General features: G+C 43.4%; 1 protein-coding gene across 6 annotated transcripts in view; it reads left to right on the forward strand.

Annotated features, from left to right (window-relative positions):
* TPK1 (thiamin pyrophosphokinase 1) overlaps positions 1–18,852 on the forward strand; it is a 313,129-nt gene that overhangs the window by 130,399 nt on the left and 163,878 nt on the right. The window lies entirely within an intron of this gene.

Genomic DNA, 18,852 nt, shown 5'->3' on the forward strand with positions numbered 1-18,852 from the left:
GGCACGCGCTAAGGTAATAGAATGGTTTCTGATACCAGAGTGAGCTTGTTCTGTATGCCATTGGCAATGCCTCTACTTGCAAATACTTTCCATCTCACTTATCTTTTTGTAAGCACTTGTGTACACATAAGCACCCTGAGAATAGATCAGCACTGCACAGATACGCCTAGAAGAGTGAACTTTGGAGAGATAAGAAAGAGAACAGAGCAGTAGATGAAGGGTTAGATGACAGTTTCAGAATACCATCAAATTACCTGTCTGGTGTGAGACAGTCTGATCATGAACAAATTCAGAATAAAGATATATTTGTCCCACAGTAATTCTTTTTAGCTCAAATAGGTACATATGCATGTAACTGTATAAAGTATTGAAAATGGACCAAGGAAGAGATGCATTCAAGTAAAAAACTCACAGCTTTTAGTGGGGTTTGGCTGATGTCCTGGTTTATGCCTTTGAGTAGCAATGAATATTGAACTAAGTTGACTGCAAAATAAAAAAGTCAAACAAAGAAAACTTGAGAATGAATACAACTCAGCGTTGTTTAAATTTGTATTTTATTCTAGAGAGCAAAAAAGCAAACCATCTGTCTCTGTGGGCACACTACCTGCAGATTCTGCTAGAAATTAGGTTTTGGGGTTTTTTTGGATTTTGAAACGCACGCGGTGAATGGGAGACTGCAACTCGTTCACAGTAACTTTGGCAGAGCTTTTAACACAGACTTTTTTTTTTCTTTCTTTTTTATTTCTTTTTTGTGTTACTTAGTTTTTCTTCTTCAATGTCACAACACAACACAGGAATAGATAAGGCCTGTGCTTGCCAAATAGTGACCCAAATCACCTTTTGTACAGATTCAGGATCTTCTGTTGACTTAATTGGGAAGGGATTAACCTCTAGATGGCTAAGCAATTACACTCTCTCCATACGTAGCCCTGAATTCTTGCAATATAATTAATGACTTACGTGATGCATCACTTCTCCATGGTGAGTACAAGCAGGGAAACTGCCACAGCTGGGTCTTATGTTGCCAGCAACCTGGTACTGTTCCAACAGCCTGTGAAACGGGAGGAGCAAGAGTGAGACTCTCACTGCAACTTTGTCAGTACCCAAGTCTTCCAGAGACAGGGATGTAATCCATTTTTATCCCTTGTGGTTAACAAACAAACAAAAAACCCTCAACAGCTTCTAGCTGTGTAAATAGTGTTTGAGCATCTATTACCCTGATTTCAGATTTGAAGCCAGCATTGGCAATAGTTGGAAATTGTTACTGCCTATTGTGTTTGGGATTACTCTGCGGTGCCCACGCAGTGATCAAAATATTTAGAATAGTCTTTGGAAGCAGTAACACCCGGAATGAAATTCATGCTACAGCAATAACTTGTTCTTGGACTAGTAACTCTTGAGGGATATCCCACCTACGCGAGCTGCTTGACTCTCAAACTGCCTGGCTTTCCCTGGTTATTAAGAAACTCCAGCTGGAATAAGTTTCTTGTTTCTTTTTGAAAGTAAGCTGAGTGGCCCATTCAGGGTATCACATCATGTGGCTAAAGGGAACGTGTAGGTAAGATGTTGTGGATCAGACAGAATACACATGGCAGTTTGCTCTGTATTTCCTACAGTGTGTCTTTAAGTATTTTAATCTCCATGTAAAAGGTGCCTGGCATATGGAAAAGAATAGAAGCAGTAAATAATCATATAGCTGTTCCCCTTCATTTATTCATTATAAGCGTTCTATATAAAGAAGAATGACTGTCTAAGTGAAGGCAGTGGATTAACTCATTAGTGTGGAGAGAGCTCATATGATGCTAGTGAAGAAGCTTGATAAGCATCAGCAGGTTAGCAAAGGTATATTTTTAGAGCTCTTGATGTACAAAAACCTGACAGAGTGGGTAGCAATGGCAGTGGTTAAAAGTGGATTAAAAAAATGTCACCTCTTTTTGTTCAGCACAAAAGAGAGTGGCATACAGGCGTAGCTCACAATATTTAGTATGAGGGTAGCAGGATTTGTAGGTAGGCTCCCCACACACACACACTTTTGTTGTTTTTATAAATAAGTGAGTGAACAGTAGAGTGATTTATTCCACACACACCCCTTTGCAATTGGTGCGTGTTACAAGTCCAGTGCCCTCATTCAGGGTGCTGGTCATCCAGCTGTGGGCCAGTGTGGGGAGCAGTGCCTATGGTTGTCACCCCCTCTGTGCAGAAGCGAAGTCACTCTGCAAGGGCTTGAAATCATACAGCCTTTCTGCGCTGGTACACAGAACTTGGGCTGTCGCTGCTTCTGTGCCAGCGGGACTTTTGCCTCGGTGTTCAGGAAAGCTGAATAGGTTCGGTGAAAGTTGGCACAGGCATAATCTAAAAAAGGCAAAAATTGGGAGGGAGAAAAACAGGATACAAGGAAAAGGATGTGAAGGGAGTGAAATTGTTTTTGACCCCAAAGCAGAAAAAGAGAAAAGTTTCTGGAATAAACCAATCTAATAACTCCAGTGGAGCAACTGTTACTCTGTCACAAGAAAGAAGGAAAGCAGGCTCTGTAGTAGTAAAGACAAAAGAATGTGATTTGACTCTGCAAGTTCCAGCAGTATCTGTGGGAGGATTGATGTTTTCTAATTTTATAAGCTGCAGCAGGCATGTTAAATGCTGGTGACAGATCAGATTGGAATTGTGTGCATTAAAGTATTTTGAGTGGTAAGAGAAAGACAGACTGTCCCAAAAATACAACTGAAAAAGAGTCAGTAAACAACTCAGTGCCATTTTTTTTTTTGTTAAAACATCATCTGTAAGATCTGACAACAAATACTTGTAATGAAGAAAGTGACAGATGCGAGTGTCAGCATGCCTTTTTTTTCTGATGCTTTTAATTTTAGGGGGAGGGGGGAAACATGCATAATGTGATTTTGGGATGGTTTTGTACAGGAGGGAATCGTGTGAGGAACATGCGTGGATTGATGGGGGTGTCAGCTCCCGGAGGGAATTCTTAGGATGGTGAAGAATCCGTTTTGAAGAGTTAACACTGCTAGCAAGTGAGTTACTGAACCCACACCCCCTCTGCAAGCATCTGCTCTGATCGGCACCAAGGGGCCAACATTGATCCATCATTCCAAGCTTTGCAGCAAAGCAATGAAAGCAGCTGTACGGGCTGTGGTTCTGCCCCTCGTCTTGTGAAAAGGTTACTGCTCTCTGACTTTCTTTAGAGTCAAAGCGTTTCAGATTGAACACCAATTTCTGACAAAGACAGGAGCTGGAACTGTGCTACACTGTCCTTGGGCTTGGTGGGGTACTTAAGCTTCTGCTGGCTTAAACAAATTGGAATTACATGGGCAAATCCCTCCTCGTTTCCTTACTCCCTCTTCTCTGCCCTGCAGTGGAAGCAATAGGGAAGAGTGTCCATGATCATGTTTACTGTAATGAGCCTGTCCTCTGGGGAAACCCTTGCAGCATGTTTTAATGTTAATCTAGTATCAATTGATGATTGTAATTTATATGCTTTAGTTCTTGTTCATTAAGTGACCACATGCAGGGTTCTTGTATTTTGTGTGTTCCCCATAAAAACCCATGCATTTCATTAAATCTAAGCATTAAAGGAAGTGCTTCCCGGCAAAGCAATATTCTAGCAGCATGTTGCAAGTGTTACAGGAGGGTCCCAAGGTCACAAACTCCTTTCAAAGGTTAATTAAGTCTGAAAGAAAGGTATTGCGTTGTAATTAAATAGTAATGAGTTGAGAGGCCACGAATATTTGGTATATAATGCAGTACCACGAGGCAAAGCCAAAATAATCTGCAAATTTATTATTTTATTTAGTATTCTATTATAAAATACCCTTGGGTGTCCATGTAATTTTTATTCTCCAACTTGCCTATGACAGAAGGGGGATTAAGTGGTCAGCGCTGTCATGCATATATGTGATCATAATACACCTCGGGACTGGTTTCAAGAACTCTAATAGCATTCCCGACATGCTGAAGAGGGCTTTCATCAGGAGGGTGATGCCTTCCCCGTTCTGCGGGATCTCATTTTTAATCAGAGTGGAAAGTGTTTTCTTTGCCACATTCACACTGGAAAAGCAGTGGCAAGCTTTGAGTCCTTCCAATAGCGCCAGCAGAAATACAGGCGCGTGCGTGACCCCATTTAAGAGCTCATCAAAATTTCCCTTTTAGTTCTTGTGCTTCTGGGGTTTAATATTTCAGCATGTTCCAAGTGTATTAGGCAGGATCTTGGCACAGGGCCACAGACAAGTTGTCAATCCAAATGTCGGGGTTTTTTGCTTTATTCCCTTCCCTCTCCCCCTTGTAAATCAGCTGATTTGGACGTTCATGCACTGGCTTGCTCCAGTCTTATCCCTGGAGAGTGGATAATTTTAACTCTGAACATATTATAGGAATCCAGAGGACAAACACATGGGTTACCAGTAGGCTGTAGTTTTCGTTCCTTACTTCTGTGTTTTAGAAGTAATTTTCATTATTTATTTTTTTTGGTTTATCTGAAAACTGCCTTTGTAAACTGTTTTTCCCACCTTGTGAAAGAAAGAGATGGAGAAATCTGCTCATACATACTCATCCTTGGGCTAGACAAAGGGTGGGCACAAATCCAGGAACCTGCGTTTTAAAAAATTCTGTAAAAGTTGAGGCTCCTTTTACCTTACATCAGCCTTTCCAGGTAATGACACCAGCCGGGAGTACAACTGAAAAGAAATTGTTGCTCTTCTATCCCGCAGCTCATGGATGCTGCAGCCGCCCTTCCCGAGCCTGGGACCCAGCTGGGCCCCTCCCCCGCAGCTCTGCAGGGGGACTTTGTGCACCGCCCCCCCTTCTCTGTCACGGACCTAGGTAAGAGAGGGGGTGGTTTAGGATGTTAGGGAGCCATTGGCAAAAACCACTGGTGGTGGGACCCCCCCAAAGCGCTGCAGCACGAGCCCCAGCAGCCATTGCTCCCTTGCGCAGGCGTGCCGCAAGTCCTGGAGTGTGTGGGGTGAGTTTGGAGGGGGGAACGGTCCAAAATCTTTGTGCCTTGTTTTGGGCACATAAGTACAAATTCCTGTGAGTTACGAGCTGGCTGGCTGTAACTGGCTGTGCAGGCTTGTTTTGCATCTGAGCTTAACCAGGTATTTCACAGCCTAGGATTTAGGTGATGGGTTTGCTTACAGGGAAATGGAGTTCTCTGATCATCTTCGGGAGTACTTTCCATTTCTCTCTGAGGACAATTAGGAAAAGTAACTTCAGTGAGAGTTTCTGTGTCATTCCAGTAAAATATGGGTCCCTTACCTCATTATCAGGCAGACGGATCTATTCCTCCCAACTTTACACATTTTTCAAAAACTTATCAACCTGGGAATTAATGACCTGCTGGTATTAAAATGTGTGGGTGTGGAGAAAAAAAATAATAATTACCAAGTAGTGAATTTTACATAGAAGGAATGGGCCACACTGTCAGCCAGAACTTCACTCTTCAGTTAACTGACATGTCTAATGATGGTTACGCTACATCATGTCACCTATGGTGGTCTAGAGCATCTCAATGCACACTAAATTCAGAGTGTCTGGTTTTCAATTCCTCTGTGTCCAGTCTTCTAGAGCATTTCCAATGTTTCATCCGCTCAGAGTTCTCCTCTCCCTTCCTGTACCGTAAACAGCTACACACAGCAGCAGAGATCTCAGACCTCTGAGTGTCTTCCCTCAAGAACAGCTACCATCACCGTATATAAAGGGAATGGCTTTTAAATAAGAGCTCATCACTGCATTTGTGTTATTTATGGGTAGAACTGTGTCCTTCAGATCTATTTCTGATTCTATAAAAGAAGTCAATTAGTGTGTTGAAATTTAATAAAAGATTAAATGGAACTGGTAATGACAATAATAGTTGGATAGCAGTTGAGGGCTTTATAAATATTTTTTTAATCATAGTAATGTCAGTTGATATGGGGGGGGGGGCCTGTATTGTTAAGCATTTCTTATAATAAGCAGGGCACCACCAGCACCAGAGTTTACATTAAAAGGTTGTTTTCAGCTCTTCTACTTGATAGAAAATTAATTGTACAGACCCCAAGACAGGGACTCTGGACTATGTGCTACTTACCCAGAATGAGGGATTTTCTGTCTGAGAGGGTTTATAACCCACATAGGCAAGAAAAGGGAAAGGAGGGTCGGGGAGGAGAAAGACTGAGGACAGAGCACTCTGTAGTATCACGTGTACGTTTGCAATGTTTCTCATGCCTCAGTCATGTGTGTGGTTCTTTCTGTGATTGCCATGTATGAATGTCAAAGCAGTAAATCTATACGTTGACCTGCCTGTATTTGATACCTGTCAGGTAGGTGGTTACCTAAATGCTATCATTTGTGCTCTGTAAATCCTGTATGGGGAAGTGACGGTAAACTAAGTGCTGCAGCTACAACCCGGCGGGCTGACTCAGGCTCCCCCCCAGCCCTCCCTGCAGTGCATGCCACCAGCCCGCTGGAGCTGTAGGAGTTTGGGAGATGGCTTCCATCACCGGCTGGGTGTTAAGGGCTTATGCAGTGGGCTTGCCTGGCAAGGGTTTGGTAGCAGGGGGGCTACAGAGGTGACTTCTGTGAGAAGATGCCGGAAGCTCCCCTGTGCCCCTTGGAGCCCGTGCCCACCAGTGTCCTGGCCAGGGCTGAGCCCCCAGCCGTGGGGGCAGCGCCTCGGGGTGACATAGTTAAGAAGGGCTGGGGAATCTGTGACAACTTGCAGCTGGGAGAGAGGAGCAGACTGTGAGGCGCAGCCCTGCAGCCCCCAGGGCAGGGCAGGAGGGGGCCGGGGGGCTCCAGGCACCGCAGCAGAGGCTCCCCTGGCCCATAGAGCCCCCCAGCCTCCGGGGAGCCTCCGGGGGATCAGCTTCCCCCCTGCAGCCCGGGCAGGGGGCTGTGACCCCTGGGCAGCCCGCGATGGGCCAGCTCCGGGCAGGGCCTGCGGCCCCCTGAGGAGCGGAGCCCGGGCTGGGGCAGGGCCTGTGCCCCCAGGGGGGACCCCGGCTGTGCCCGGGGGGCTGCGCCCGAGGGGGCCCCACGCTGCGGCAGCTCATGGGGAGCTGCAGCCCCTGGGAAGGGCTCAGCTGGGGCAGCTCATGGGGAGCTGTGTCCCCTGGGGGGGAGCTGTGTCCCCTGGGAGGGACCCCAGGCTGGGGCTGGGGCAGGGCAGGGTGTGAGGAGGGAGCGGCAGGGAGAAGGTGTGATGGGCTGGCCCGTCCCTGTCCCCCGTGCTGCTCCAGGGAGGGAGGAGGGAGAGAAACCGGGAGTGAAGCTGAGCCTGGGAAGAAGGGGGGAGGGGTGGGGGGAAGGTGTCTTTCTGATTTCATTTTAGTTGTCATTTCCCTGCCCTGATTTGAGTGGTAGTAGATCAAACTCTTTTTCCCCAAGTCGAGTCTGTTTTGCCCGTGATGGTGATTCCTGAGCGATCTCCCTGCCCTTACCCCGACCCACAGGCTTTGGGTTATATTTTCTCCCCCCGCCCAGCTGTGCAGGGGAGCGCTCCAGCAGCTTCGGCTGCACCGGGCACCCAGCCCGCATCAACCCACCGCAACTTAATAGCGGTTGTGGCACGTACCTACTTGCTTTACTGAAAACACACTATAGCACCCTAGCCTGGAGGATGGGCTCAGGAGGTGGGTGCACACACACACAGAGGTTTCTCGAACACAGCTAAGGCCGTTGTAGCTGAAGCTGGTATTGTCCAGGAAACAAGCCTAGCCACTGCTACCATAACTACTCTGCTGCCCATCTCTGAGCTGTTTTAACACTCGCTCAGGTTTATATACACTTCAGTCAACCCAGTTCTCTTTGTAGCCTTGGAGACCCTTCACAGTGTCCTTTTGATTTCTTTTGGCCATTCTTGCACTTTCTTGGTGTTTGGGTTTTTGTGGGTTTTTTTGTGGTTTTCTTTTTTACTTTTTTTTTTTTTTTTTTTAGTAAAGATTATTTGGAAACCTGTTCAATTTTAAATGAGGTAAAAGTAACAAATGAATTTTACAGCCTCTTCTGAGCTACAAAGTCTGAATATAAGTATCAGTTTCCCTCTGAATCTGAGTTTTGCATTGAACTCCTTGTGGGTTCTGACTTGCTGGCTGTGCTGCTGTCACAGGGAGCCAATGTGGAGCTTCCCTGCGCTGGGGACAGAGCTGCCACGCACGTGTGCCCAGTGAGGCCATCTGTGTGCAGGTGTGAAGGGCTGGCACCTAGAAAGGACTTTAGCGTGGGATGCACGTTTCTGATGCTTGTTAGTGAGTTCTATAGCAAAGGCTTTGCAGTGGTAGATGTCTTGTTCACAGACCTTGCTTTCTCACAAAAATGTGCTGCCTTGATGTATTTGCTGTTAGTTCGTTCTCAAGAGTTAGGACTTCTAAGTGTGTACCAGAGAGAAAAACAGCACAGAGTACTGTGATTGTTGTGATAGCTGTTGTATGTTGTGCTTAGGATCAGTATTTCCTTGGTAAAATCAGTTTAATAAGCTGCAAGTGAAATACTGGTAGGTCAAATGAGGACAGCGTGGCCTCAATAGCCACTGCACAGGTATGAGAGAATGTTGGAGAAGCGACAGCCTGCTTTGTGGTTTTAATATTTAGCAGCTGAGGGCTAAATGGTGAAATAATTAATATAAACTAGATTTTCAGTTTCTCTTAAGTTCTCCTGGCTCAGTTAGCTGCTGGTGAGTTACTCCAGTGTCAGGCAGTAGCTGAAGCCAGGAGAAGACTGTACCTTCTGAGCTGGTGCTTTTGGGGGACCAAGGAAGCTCTGAGAAACAAGAAGGGCCTTTCAGGGTTTGGCACACTTTAGCCAGTGCAAAATTCCGGTTTTTTTCCTCCTAAGAAGCATTTCCTACCCTTATATGGAATACTATGGCTGTGTCATTGCTCTTCCCCTTTTCAGCTGGGTCATCCCGGGAGGTGCAGGGAGCTCCCCTGTGGTGGTGATGGCCAGTGTCTAAAAAGCCCGTTTCTTTGGGGGGTGGGGGGCAGGCATTGAAGCTATGCTGGCTGCCAGGAGGAGCAATCTGACTGCAGCAAAGCTAAAGGAAGATGTTAACAGCAAGATTAACACATTTCCTTGTGCTTGGGAGAGGCAAGGGAAAGCAGACGGCCCGTATAGTGGCCAGGGTGGCTCTGCCACAGGTTTCCTTACATGTAGGTTTGGTCGCTAATGAACAGCAGAAAGAAATAAAAACCTAAGTCCAGCAAGTCACTGTCAACCAGACATCTTTTTGTGTCTTATTAAGGTGCAGAACGTAGGTATAAACTTACCTGTTCATTTTAGTAGTTTAAAAGTTTTATAGGAGGTAACAGCAGGAGAGAGATGCTTTTTCATTAGATGAACGTGTTTTGTCAGTCCCTCAGTCTTTATCTCTTCAAACACAGAACAAATAAAACCTTGATAGAAAAACTGTTTCAACTGAGTACATCAGGTTATGATCAGAAGGCAGATTTATGTTTACAGGAGAGCTGAAGCTTTTTTTTGTTTCTTATTTTCAGCCATACATCAAGATTTTATAAAAGAGGTTTTTATTCTTTAATTAGAGCTTTATCAGAGGCATTTGAATTGCAGCTCTGCTCACTAAAATGGTTGTTTGAATGCCTATTCTCTTACTTGAGAAAGAGAGAACTGCTTGTATGTGTTCATAATGGTAAATGTGCAGGCTTTGCAGACTACAATATCCATACTTGTGCTTCGGATCTGTAGGAGTGGTGACGCTGTGAGGAGGGCAGGACGAGGATTAGCATAGGATCCCTGCCAGCTGCAGAAGCCTGACCCAGCTGTGGTGCTCCATCCCACTGAAGACAGGGACACTAACTAGTATATTAAACACTTTTCTACCGGTTCCTTTGGAGCTCCTAAGGCCTACCTTTCACTTTTGCAGTTAGTACTAACCTTAAAAGAATTTCTATTAAACTTTGCAGTACGATGATGTTGAAATTACAAGTTCCAGAAAACAAATAGGGTCATACATTGTACTGCTGAATCGTGGAGAAATGGGACAATACTTCCTTGAGTTAGCCTGATGAAAGTGAGGATGCTTTTTGGTAAAGGTTACTCAGTGTCAAATGGAGGCTGACTCTCATTTTGTATGCGCATTTATCTTCTGCTATCTCTCTAATTAATGCTTCTGTGCTGTGCTGGGGAAGAGGTGCCAGGTACCTTTTGAAATGTTAATGCCAGTAGAGTATCCTGGTTCGCTGTCAGTTCCAGAGAACCTGCCGCAGAGGTCAGCAGTGAAAGATTTAATAAAACTTCTGTCTCCCAGGGACTTACCAAATTTCAGCCATACAGAGACAACAGACTTCAAACAGCTGCCTGCCGTTATGTGTCTTTTCTCTGGTCCTTGCTGTGTGGGCTTACATTCCCCAAAAAGATTAAGTGATATGTTTTGTTCCTTTTTGTAGCCCAAGTGTTTTTCAGCATCCTCAGTGCATTGCTTCTCTGCGAAACGTTATGTACCTTAGTGTAAGGGCTCAAAACCTGAAGAGATTTTATTAATATATTTAAGGTATTCAAGCACATCCTCACAAAAAACCCAAAGGGTCAGAAGTTTGCTCAGTTGCTGCTCTGTGGGCAGTTAGCAGGACAGAAGACCTCTTCATTAACGACATGGGAGTCACCTTTGTCTTTCAGTAGTTGTATTGTCATCAGATGTTCTGGTTTCCTCCTTAAGGCTTCATGTCTTCTGTGTAGGTGTCTTTTCATACATTTTTGTGTAGCAGTTTACCTTTTATGACTGGTCATCCTCCTTATAGATAGGTGTCAAGGTGTCTCTTTTCTGGCCATGAAACAGAAAAATTAATCTATAATATGATCTGTACATGGAAATCAGAAAAGAAACTGCACATAATTAAGAAGCATAATTAAGACTTTTGAAAACCTGCAGATTGCTCCTTGCCTGTTGCTCAGTAAGGGGATAAATCTTTTCTCATAGCACTTGTGAGTCATTGTGTGGAAAGGGCTCTAAAGGATTTCTACTACAAGCTACTTGCTGCAGTTTCAAGCCCTGAAGAAGCAAAGGGCTTCTTCGAATTCAGCCCCTCCTGCATGTTTTGGAAGTTTTTGGAAGTACATAAAGAAATGCTAAACTCAGGGCAGGTACTTCAGGTACTCAGGTGAGGGTGAGTGAGTTATGGAAGCAGTGAAATCCCAGTGAACATCTTGCACATGTGACTGGTTGTTCTTGACTTTTAAGTGTTCTTACTGGTGTGAAAGTTGACAGAAAGGACAGATAGAGTTAAAATACTAGTCATCAAACCTGACTTTTGAAACCGTATAATGAGTTTTCAAGCCACACTGTAGGGTTTCATCATAACTATCTAATTAGGAGGAAAAAATGTAATATGTGTGTTTCTAGCTTGTCTGGGAAAGAAGAGAAATTGTTTCTCTTGCCTTGAAAAATTTTGTTCTCACTTTGTAGCAGCAAAATCCAGCTTAAGTGGCATGCCATGAAGAAGCCCTGAGCTGGCTCTGGCTTCTAGTGCTGCCTTTTTGAGACCAGTATCTAAATTGCAGTTTGTGTGCTTTGTCCCTGCTTTCGTCTAAGTTTTAGATCCAACCCCTCTGATTCCTCACATGCAGTCAAAAATGGTGATAATGAACAGTTTACCATTCTCTAAGGTAATGGCTGTCTCTCCTCAGTTTTTAGGGCAAATTCTGCCATCGGTTGCTTTGACTTGAAAAGAGGGAAAACAGTTTTGGGTGTCTTATCGTCCTGTATCTTCTCAGTTAGCCAGATACCTTCCCCTCTCTGAGGGAGCTGTGGTTACTTTGCTGCTCTTCTCCTCCCTTTTCTCTGGCCTGGTGTCCTAGAAGACCAGAGTGGCACTTCTGGATGCGTACTTATGCTTCCCCAGCTTTCAAAATCATGTGCTCGTGAGTGGCTCATGCTGAGGCACTGGTGCTTATTCAGGCACTGGATTAATAAGCCACCCTAAGCCATGCTGCCCTGTGCAAGGATGAAAACTCACAGCTTACACACACACACACAAACACACACCCCCCTTTCTTCATTCCTTTTGCCAAGGATCCAACAGCAAGAGGTGGTGTTTGAGCCTGTGAGATGCTGAGTTTCTTCTGAGAGGTGCTGAACAATTTCAACTTTAATTGGCTCAGAGGTGATGGCGACAACACTGCAGTCACGCATCCTTCATTTTAAGCCATGCATCAGTCTGTAAACAATAAAAAAGAAGCCACAGAAGCAGCAGTCTCTGGGAGTTGCTTGTCCTGTGCACACTGGGGTTTTCCTGAAGTACTTGTACTTACCTGAACACCAGAGAGTGTTCAGCATCGTAGAAAACAAGTGAGCAGTTCTTAAATCTCAGAGCATTGCTTTATGTTGTACTGCATCGATTGTAACTGGAGAGTGGTTTCAAATATTGACAATTAAAAAGAAAAATGCAACAGTTTTAGCCATCATTAACACTTTTGTTTGTCACTGAGGGATAAGGTTTTGAGGCAGAGCGTTAGCTGCTTGATTTTCGTTAATGATAATGGGAGCGAGTTGGCTGTCCCCTGCAGAAGATGTCCCCCTGATGTATGCTTGGCATAGTAGTTTGAGCTGAGAGTAATATATTCTCCAATTTATTTCAGATATTTTTTTTATTATTTGCAAGGTGACACTGCATACCAGGCAAGCATAAATGAATGCGTTATTGCTCTCGTATCTTCACAGGCTTTTATCTTTTTCTTTAAATCATAGCATTTGCAAATAAAATAATACTTTTATGCTCTTTAACAGTAAATTTTTGAAAAGTAAGGAGAAAAGAGGCAGTTCTCCAAGGCTGCCAGATCTTGCCAGGTACCTTTAACCACAAAGCTACCAGACTGTAATCCATAGGTTTGGTAACACTCTGTGCCAAGAACTCTGACAAAGATGCATGTGAACCTGCTGTGTATGCCTCAATGTATGCATATACTCACTTTCTTTGCTAAATTGGGGTCTGCAGTACTGTTGGGGGTGGGTGTGTCCCACCCCACCCCCACCCCCCCGCCTTTTTTTTTTAATTGTGTTAAAACTCATCTGGGTTTATTGTAATGTACAAAATATTGTTTAGGAATTATGTTCTGTGTAAGCAGTTGCTTAATGAACATTAGGGGTTGTTAAGGTCTTTGAAGAAGGCATGGGCAAATGGGTTGGGGTTGTTGTTTCTTTCTGAATTCCTCCAGCAACTAGCACAGCATTGTTGTCAATGCCACCATGTTGTACAGGGAGAAGGGAGGCTTTGTGGATTGAAATAACAGGAATGTGAACCATGGAGTCCAAAAAAGTAAGCTAGCTGATTTCAAGAGAGTTTTGATTAAGAAGCAGAGGGTGAAGGAAGTAAGGACGGTGCTTTAGCTGTTTTTTAAAGGCCTGGTGATAATAAGTTATGGGATCCTTAGTGTGATCTGTTCAAGGTGAACCAAAACAAAATGCTTTATGGTCAGTTTGAAGTTTGTTAATTGCATTGGTATTTAGCGTTTGGCTTTTGAGTTTTAGGTGTGCCCCTTACTTGTGGTAACCTTGCAGGTAGTACCAAGAAGGTATTTATAGATTGAATAGACATTAAATCTGAATGTATCTCGCAATCTAACATCTCTCCTTTCCCCAGCAATGGCCCTGCTTGCATCTAGATGGGTCCTCTGTGTATGCTGCTTTGAGGCAAAATATAAATGGCATCTGCTGGTGCTGTACCTGTCTCTGAGAGTTAAAAAGACACTGATCTTCACAGCAGTTAACAGTATGCTTTTGACAGATTTAAGCAGACTCAACAACTTTCTGATGAGAACAGCCCTCGCTTACCCTTCCAGTCAAGACCTACAGTCAGGCGGGCGAGCTGGAAGTGCACCAACACTTAGCAAATATAGATTTGGAGGCATTAATTTTTGTTTGTTGTGTTGGTTGTTGTTTGGTTTTTTTAAAAACTATGATCTTAATATTTATCCTGAAGTAATACTTACAGTCCTTTATCTTCTGTATTCCCAAGTACTAGATGCTTTTAAAAGTCTATGCTGATTTCAGTGACTTTGCTTCATGTTAAGTTTGTAGCATTTTATCTTCACTGTATTTTTTTCTGCTGGGAAGTAGATTGTGTCTGTCTGTTAGTCCCAGGTAAAAGACACCAGTTTTAAATTTATTTTTAGTAGGAGGAAAAAAAAAAAAAGCACAGGGAGCCCACTCTGTGCCCTGGAACGATACAGCAGGGACATGTACAGCTTGTCTGCATGAGATTGTTTTCTGTGCTGTAACTGAAGGAAGCAAAGGGTACCACAGATACTGCCTTTAAACATTCATGTCTCTGATGTTAACATTTGTTTAAAAAAGGTTAATTGCAGGCAATTATGTGCTAAAGGAGCTACATCCCAAGAAAAGTCAATAGTACTAGGGAACTGTAACTTTGAATTAATGATAGAACTGAACAATTATGTCAGAGGAATTTATTTAAGGAGGCAGCACGGTTTTTTATTTTAAACTGCTAAGGTGTGCTGTGTTGTTTTTTTGGTTTTGTTGTGGTTTGTGGGTTGTTTTTTTTCCTTTTCATAACTATATAAAAAGCCATATTTACAACTCCAGACTGAATTCTCAAAGTGAGTGAACAAAGAGCCAAGTATTCTGATGTTTTAAATTTAATACCTTCTTCATTAGTGTTGATTATTTAAAAACAAAATTGCTTCTTGAATTAAGCTGTATCCATTAGATGCGTTTCTTAAAGGCAAACGAGGCATAGTTGTGCTTACTTAGCATGAGGACCTCAGAGTTTAAGTACCTTATATTTATTTTGTAATCTGTGTCTATGGTAAGAGTCGATTACTGTTTTATCATACTGGTGACTAATATTTCATTAGTGTATCTTGAAACTATGGCAAACGTTCTGGAATCTATTTTTTTCCTGCTCTCCAGCTCAACGTCATGGGGGTTCATAAAGCTGTTCAGGAAACATTCAGCTTTTATCCAATTTGGATAAATCCCCTAGCTGGGATCCACCTCAAAACTGCTCAGAAATAGTGCTGTTTTTCCTTGGTAAGCTAGTTAAAGGTTTCATATTGAAACTCTGGGAGGTTTTGTGTTTGGTTTTTGTTTGTTTGTTGTTTTTTTTTTTTAATATTATATACATGAAACCTAAGCAGGCTGCTATGGAAGTGCCTTTAGGTCCTTATCTGAAAGCAATCCTGGCCCTCCTGACACCATACTCATTTTAGATGGATTCTGTATAGCTCTAAAATACTCCGATGAGAACAAAAACCGAAACAACAAAGAAAAGAAATACTACAGGGAAAAAAAAACCCCACCCAAACAAAACAACCACCAAACAACCCAACCCAACCCTCATCCCCAAAAAAAGGAAAGAGAATGAGAAGAGAAAGAAAACCTCTGGCTGGCCCAAAGGCTCTGGGGATTTTTGTATTGCGCAGTGCATGGCATTTTGCTGCTTGACAGCTCTAGAAAAGGCTGGGTAGACTAGACTGATCTCACAGGAATTTTATACTCTTAGCCCTATTAGGACTGCGGAGTTGGCTCTCTCCTGATCAATGTCAGTGTGAAGCAGCAGAGAATCAAGCCAGCTGAGCTGGTCATGACCTTATCTGCATAGTGATAATTAATAGCTAATAAGACTGGTAAAACATGGTTCTGAAACCCAGTAGGCTGCATCATCTGAACTGTTTAGAAATTAAAATTTTAAATTGCACTTTGAAAAGGAATTAAAGACATCTTTTGCCATCATGGGCAAGAAGATAACCTCCTTTGCTAAAGGATATGTGCCATATATGTCACTAAAATAATGTCATCTTCAATACGGTTATGCTACAGAATAGGAATTATTCATGAATTTGAGGTCAGAGGGTAGGAAATCATGGGTTAGACTAATATAATACCTATTTTTAATCTGTACTTTAAATAAGGGCAGCGATTTTAAATCTTGTGGAGGGGCCTTTCTTGTTACGTTTTTCTGACAGAATTTTCTCTGCTCACATAGTAGTAAGTTTGAGATGTGATTCTGCAGAGCCTGTTCTCCTGGGTTAGTCTGTCCTCTGTGGTAAATACGAAACTATTCCAAAGCAAACAAGTGAAATCCAACTATTACAAAATATTCTTAAATTACTTTAGTATGAGGGGGTTTTCCATATATATTTCCTCTCAACTATTTCCCCTTGTTCTGTGTCAGCTAGCGCTGAAGTTAGTCAGGCTGGGACAACTTCTCACATGATGGCTGTTCTCTACTTGTATGAATTGGAGAAGAGCTTTGACTCAGTTCTGCTCCCCTGAATCAACCAGTCTATTCTGCAGAATTCAGGAGGACCAAGTCCAGTGCAGCTTTTGGCTCTTGACTGAATGTTGGGTTGCTCTTTCGGGTCCATGTAGTCAGCAAGCTACAAAGAGCAGCCGTCCTCCAAAGATAAAGCTGAAACATTTTATGATGTTTGTGAGGCAGACAGTAGAAGTCAAGATTTACTCATGATGGATTTTATTTTTTTTGTTCATAGGAGTGACTTTCTGAATTTTCCTTGTTTCTGGTGTTTATAATATTGAAGGAGAAGAGAGGAAAGAACTCTTCTCTTCATGTACCTTCATGTGAGGCTTAGACTTTTTGCAATTTTGAAGTTCCCAGCCACAATTCATTATTCTCTGTTAGTCACTTCTGGCTTTGTGGTGGCTACAAGTGAACAATTTAGAGGGGTCGTTTGAAACATGTTTCCTGGCAGAGGAGATGCATTCAGGCAGCATGGCCAGGAGCCCTGACAGAGCGTGTCAGAGGAGCAACTGAGATTTGTGTTTCTTTTGCTTGTAAAAAATTCAGACAGAACTTCAGCTAGCTTTTGTCATGGATATGGTTTTATTTGGGATGAGAGCAAAATCTGTGCAGGTGCATTTGATTCTGAGAATATACTTTTTTGGCTAATTCTGCTCCCAGTTATGCTTCTTGAAATGCTCGGGAGAACTGAGCTGCATCAAAAGCAGCGCGACCAGCAGGTTGAGGGAGGTGATTCTCCCCCTCTGCTCTCATGAGACGCCCCCTGTGGTGCTGCATCCAGCTCTGGGGGCCCCAGACATGGACCTGTTGGAGCGAGCCCGGAGGAGGGGCACACAGATGCTCAGAGGGCTGGAGCCCCTCTGCTGTGGGGACAGGCTGAGAGGGTTGGGGCTGTTCAGCCTGGGGAAGAGAAGGCTCCGGGGAGACCTTACAGCAGCCTGCCAGTACCTAAAGGGGCCGACAAGAAACCTGGAGAGGGGCTTTTTCCAGAGGCCTGTAGTGATAGGACAAGGGTTAGTACCCTTAAACTGGAAGAGGGAAGATTTAGAGTAGCTGTAAGGAAGAAACTCCTTCCCATGGGGGCGGCGAGGCGCTGGCAGGGGCTGCCCAGAGCAGCTGTGGGTGCCCCATCCCTGGCAGTGCCCAAGGCCAGGCTGGATGGGGCTGGGAGCAGCCTGGGCTGGTGGCCTGTGTCCCTGCCCGTGGCAGCAGGCTGGACCTGATGATCTTTAAGGTCCCTTCCAACCCAAACCATTCCATTATTCTACATGATTCTGTGATTTAAAAGCACTGCAGTCTGTAGTTACTGTAGCAAAAAAAAAAGGAAAAAAAAATGACAAAGACACTTTTGGACTTTACGGGCTGCATTTCAGTAAGTTAAACAACTTCAGGAGATCAGCTTTTTAATCAGAGTGGATGCCTGTGTGGTCCCACATGGGCTGGCTGTGGCAGCTGGGCTGTGGCTCCTCCTGCCCAGCCGGCTGGGACACTGCTGGGGCTTGCAGTCAGGGCCGCCACTGGGACACCTAGAGCAAGCTTCCTCTTAACGTCTTTGTTTCAATCAGAAAGAAATGAAAGGAAAATAATGAATGGAAAGAGAATACCTGTAGGTTTTTTAGGCTTGCTGTATTGAGTAAATATTTGGTTGGGAAACTTGTGGAAAGGTACAAAGGCAGCAAATTAAAATCTCAATTTTGAAAATGCAATATTTTTTTGTATGTTGAAAAGGTTGATCTCGACAAAGGAGCAAATCTAATTTTCTGTTTAGTTTTTGCTGGTTTTGAGCTATACTGTCTTGGGTGTATAAAGTAGAGTACTGGAGCGTTTGCATTTCTTTTAGCTGGTTTCTGCCTCCTCAATAAAACCCAACGCAGAAGGGAATGCCCTTCCCCCCGCTCTGAGTGTGGGAGAATCACGTTTGGAAAGATTATTTTTAGAACATATCCTTTTATAACAGCCTCAGTAACAGCAGAGAGCAGGGAATTTGAAATGCCATCATTGGTTGTGAACTAACACAACAATTGTACTTATCGGCTTCTGCTGGAGCAGCTTTTGGTTTTCAAAGGAAATGGTGGCCAGTGACCACTTGAAATCTTTGAACGGTGCCAGAATGTGAGGTTTTAAAAAGTTTTACTGATGTTTGTAGACCTGCAGCATTCTTCTAAAATCATGCAGAAGAAAAATATGTCCCAGTATTCTTTGCCCAATTCCTCGTAACTCAGCTTGAGCTGTACGCTAATTTGCTGATGAACCGTCACACCCCTTGTAAAGTGTAGTAACCTTGGAAAAGAGAAGCTCTGTGTTTAATCTGTTAGAAAACACCGAAATCACAGCTTTAATTTCAAAACTCAATTCAGCCTTATCTGTTGAAGCAGTGGCAACACTTTCACCTGTCTTCTTAGCTGCTGCTTAAAACTCCAGGAGTTGTGCCAGATGGAAAGCTGTATTTCTCTTTGTGGTGGATCTTTCTGGGTTTTGTTTTCGTTTTTGTTTTTTTCCAAAAAAATCTCCTAAACTATTCTTTCTGTAAGGCAGTTGATGTTTCATTATAAATTTGGTAAGAATTTATGCAGTAAATATTTTGAAGCATTCTGCTCTACAAGAAGCAGGTTAAGATAAATATCACAACATTATTTCTGTG

The sequence above is a fragment of the Falco peregrinus genome, chromosome 5 (assembly GCF_023634155.1).
Source record: "Falco peregrinus isolate bFalPer1 chromosome 5, bFalPer1.pri, whole genome shotgun sequence".
Lineage (NCBI taxonomy): Eukaryota > Metazoa > Chordata > Aves > Falconiformes > Falconidae > Falco > Falco peregrinus.